Consider the following 4753-nt stretch of genomic DNA (forward strand, 5'->3'; position numbering starts at 1 on the left):
TCCCTCTGATTCATCTATTGACATCAGTGCCAAGGCCTGGCCTTTCACCCTTTTTTGCCTTGTTCTGACAGAATGAGCTGTAAGCATTTGGAAGTACAAAATTTGAACTGCTTTCCAAGAAAGGCTGAAAAGGTGGTTGTGGAAGTTAATCTGCAGCTGCTGTGGTGCTACACAATGGGAATTTCTGCCTTAATGATAGTTCCACCTGAACATGAGGAAGAACTTCTTTACTGTCCAAGTGACCTGGAAGATGTTGCCCGGAGAGGTTATGGAACCTCCCTCACTGGAGATATTCCAGAACCGTCTGGACACAATCCTGTGCAATGTGCTCTGGGATGATCCTGCTTGAGCAGGGAGGTTGGACCAGATAATCCACTGTGGTCCCTTCCAATCTGACCCATTCTCTGTGATTCTGTAAATATGATGTAGCCTAGAAAAAGTATCTTAAGGTCAGGCAGTCCTCAGAATTCATAAGTCCTACAACTGTCAAATAATGAACTCCTGAGCTACATCTCCATCAGCTACGCACTTCCAGTGTGTGTGTGTGAGAGAGAGACCTAGGCATACACTGGCAGTGCATAATTATTCAACACTCAACTGATAAAATCCAGGCACTCATCTCCTCAGTCACTTCCAGATGATTCATAGATTTACTTTGTTGTTAGGCTGAATCCCATGGTACAGGCTTCTACATACTGTGTTAGGGTGATGATTTACATCCTATTTTTTTGCAACAGCACCTTTAAACTTCAGCATTTGATCACAGATGAGAGAATGTGCTTTGTGAGATTAATGCACGACAGTACCATTGACTGGTGTAGTGCACCATCTTCTTCCTGTCCAGGAATTCACAGCTCCAGAGACACTCCATACTTGCCAAATGAAGCATACTCACTCGGTTCAGAGCAAAAGGAGTGTTTTGCAATCCAAAACCAGATGAAAATTGTGACTAGGCCTCCACAAGTCCAACCCTGGTGAAGTACCGCTGGAATAACCTGAATTTTGTTTATCTGAATCACAGCTTAAATAAGGAAAGCCAAAATTTTAGGAAGACTAAACTCTGACAAATGCAATGTTTCCTTATTTGAGGGTAAGCATGATACAGGTGTGATTCCACAGATAACACCCCAAAAAGTGCACACCGTGCTGTGGGTCCAGCCAGCTGGTTTATCCCACTGCATAGACCCTGGTCTGGCAGGAGTTCTCACCAGGCTGAGCTCAAATAGAACATCTTGTTATGACCAAGATCCACCAACACTCTTCAGGTAATGCTGAGAGACTTCTCCTTCTGCTGGAAAATACTTAAAATCATCTAGGATCATCCCCAGATTGTTCCATTCTCCAGGACTGTCTTTCAGTACAGAGACAATTGTCTTTCAGTACAGAGACAAATTCAATGGTTGGGATGAAAGGCAGAAACATGGCTAGTAAAGACAAAGAAAGAATAAAATTAACATCTTTTGCTTTGAAAGCATGCCTTTTTTTTCCCCCCTGTTCCCATTCTCAAGGATATTTGGATCATTTTTACTTCTGAGGAAGGAAGCAGATCCAGATTATTTCCTCTAGAAAAGTGAATGTTCCTTTTCCAATAACATTTAACACTGGAGAAGTATTTCCACAACTTAGTGCATGCCAGTTCTATAAGAAAAAACTCTAAAGACAGCAAATTGAAATCACATAAAATAAATAATAATCTGTGATTTCTTGCCTGAAATTGTTCTGTTGCTTTCCCCAGTCCGGCCACAAAAAATGTAGCTATTTGATTTCTATGTTATACACTCACTGCCTGTTTGTCAGCAGGAAAAATTCAGAGTACTAAAAAATGCTTACTGCTTTGAGAGCAATAATAAAATGTGTGCTTGCCTTCAGATTAGCTATCACTGTATTTTCCTGCAGAGACTAGGAGAAATATAGAGGTGAAATTCCATGTTGTTATGTATAAAATAGTCTTTAAAGAAGTGCATGGGGAGTTAGCTGTATTGATATTAATACGCCTCATGCAGCTAAATCCCTGCTCACCACTTATAAAACATAAAAGATATGAAATTTAGAATCTTGATCATAAAACAAATTAAATCAGCACAGTCAACTTCAGAGGGCACGAATATGTTTCATTTCATTAGAAAATAATAAGCCATGCTGGCATTTGGACAGCAATGAAGACTGCTTGCTAGAATGTATCTTTTTCACAGCAGAGCATTTTAGTCTTCTGTCATTATCAGCATGACAAGATCTCCCCAGTACAATGGTTCTCACACCAGCAGGATTCTCTTTTATTTCCTTGGTGGATGGTGGGAAGCTTGCAGTGATTTCATTGCATCTCCAACGCAGTTGTGATAATGCATTAAAATAAAAGGCATTCTATTCTGGAATATTTCTCAGCCTAAGGAGAGAAACAGGACCAAGGTCAGAAGGGAAAGCAAGGAAACTGGAAGAGAAATTAGTGGGTCAAGGTGTTGCAATATATCAGCTTGTAACTGGTGAGAAACCCCATGCTTTCTAAGCCTCAATCAGATGACCTGGCTGTTAGACCAGGAGTCAGGAGCTGACAGCATGGTGGCAGCAGAAGATACGTGGCCTGAACCTGACACAGAGTCACTGCAGAATGGGAATGGCTCTGACTTGAGATAGAGCTGAGAGTCTAAGGGAACCCTGCAGTCCCTGCCTGCCGGGGAAACACGACACTCAGCTGCCCAGTGGCAGCTTGCTTTCACAAGGAACAAGATCTCACATTGCCAAAACATCCATTAGCACACCGAACTTTTGATTTAGAAAATTAAAATATAGTTTGGCAAGCAACGCTCAAAAACCTTCCAACCTCTGCACCAGACCATGTTGACTACCTCACTTAACCAGAAGTCAACAAACCTGAAGGGCCAGCAAGGAGACTGTGCAGCTGGCAGGAAATATTCAGAGGGGAGTCTAAGCCTGAGCTTTCAGAAACCTTTTAAAAGAAGTCTGTGCTCCTTTCTATTCTCCATCACTACCTCCTGCACTTCTTACAGATGCAGAGCTACAGAGGTGATCCCTCAGGCACAGCGTGCTCTCAGTTACCATTATTTACTCCACTTCCGAAGTGTCCACTCTTAGGCATTTGTCATCCCACTATTCTTTTATGTTCACCTCATTCCTTACCTAAGCTCTTACTTATCTGAAGCACACCATGTAGGTTGGTTTCAATACTGTATGTTCTTCATTGTGCATTTTTATTTTTTCATGTTTCAACTGATGAATTCTCACCAGTTAAGTGCTTGTTAAGGGCTTAATCATACCCCAGTGTCAAACCAAAGTGACAGCACTGGTCACAGTACACCTACGATGGATTAAATCCCCTGCAAGAAGTTTAATCACTTTGCCTTTCCGCCGCTTTGACTGCTCATTTGGCAAATGACTGCAAAATGCTGCCAAACTTCTTCATTCTGTTTCCCTCTAGTGCCTGGGTGAATATGGCTAGTGGCCATCCCCAAAAAAATAGGAAAATAGGAGGCTGAAGTTCATTTCCAGGCGAAGAAGACCAGAGATGAAAATGACTCCGGGCCTGAATGTTTTCCCTGGCACATTTTTCCATGCTCAGTGGCACAGCAGTTGTCTTTCTTTCATAACATGCACAAAGAATGTATTGGTATTACAGATGAAACACCTTTTATGTGGCTATAAATAACAGAAAACCTTAATCTGGAAAGAAAGGCCCTTTAAACCCTCTACATAGCAAACTAGAATTTGTCTTTTTTTTTTAAAGCTTGATACATTGCTGTGTTTGCTCACCACAGTAGAAGCAAGAATGGACAGCTGCATAAGGGAGCCCTCCTCACTATCACGTTCCCTTCACCTTCTGCTTCCTAGGAGAAGTTTAGAATTTGCTGTGAAGATGATGTTGCTTTCCTTGTGCCTCATTCTTAGATACCATAATGTCTCTTCACAAACAAATGTTCCCCCAAAAAGAAACAATAATTAAGCAGTGCAATGTTATGCCCCCTTTTACCATCATTTCTTCCCCTCTGACACAGTGGAACAGTCAACACTCTCTGCTATGTGCAAGGTGAACCAGAGAGGGGCTGGCACCCTTTGCTGCCTCGGGAAGCTTCTTGCTGGATCTCAGAGCCTTCCCATATAGCCTGACACCAGATTACTCACCTGCTGCATGTCAGAAGGTGAACAGGAGCAGGGAAGGCAACTCAGAAAATGATCCACACTTCCACTTCTTAGCAATGCTCAACAAAAGGGAGAGGAGGGAGTGAAAATGAGACCTTGTGTAAAGTTGGTCACTCAACACAATGTTGCCATACATTGGATAGATACACTGATGATCAGCCAACTTAAGGCTCGTTTTTTTTAATTAATGCAAGGGAAATTATTTGGTTTTTATCTACATGCACACACTCGCACGCACATCTCATCTGATCCACTGCCTGGGAAACACACCAACCAGTCACTCCCAGGAGCCTTGGGTTAGGTCCCAGTAAATGTGGGGTGAATGTTAATGCTCCCAAAAACTATCACTAGTCCTGATACCTGCATGGGAACCAGAGCACAGTGTTCAGCCACATGCTTTGACTCCACACATCTTCGAGAACAAACCAAATTGTATGAAGTTGCCTAGTCACAAGTGGAACCTGCTTATGAAAAGCTTAGCAGGGTAAAAGATCTGAGAGGACCATCAGCCAGCACCTACCTGAAAAAAACAAGAGGGACAAATCCAGGGGATAAGGGACATTTTGACCTGTCTGTTGATAACTGACAGGTGTAATCAGCA

At 42.4% G+C, this 4753-nt stretch overlaps 1 long non-coding RNA gene across 1 annotated transcript; it reads right to left on the reverse strand.

Moving 5' to 3' along the window:
• Positions 1-2090: 2090 nt before the first annotated feature.
• Positions 2091-4325, reverse strand: LOC114060410. Its single transcript, XR_003571878.1, has 2 exons — positions 4135-4325; positions 2091-2383 (listed from the first exon to the last, which is right to left on the reverse strand). It is a non-coding gene; the product is annotated as an uncharacterized LOC114060410 (long non-coding RNA).
• Positions 4326-4753: the final 428 nt, after the last annotated feature.

The sequence above is a fragment of the Empidonax traillii genome, unplaced genomic scaffold (assembly GCF_003031625.1).
Source record: "Empidonax traillii isolate 1590-97213 ecotype Southwest subspecies unplaced genomic scaffold, ASM303162v1 scaffold275:size1536655, whole genome shotgun sequence".
NCBI classification, from domain to species: Eukaryota; Metazoa; Chordata; class Aves; order Passeriformes; family Tyrannidae; genus Empidonax; species Empidonax traillii.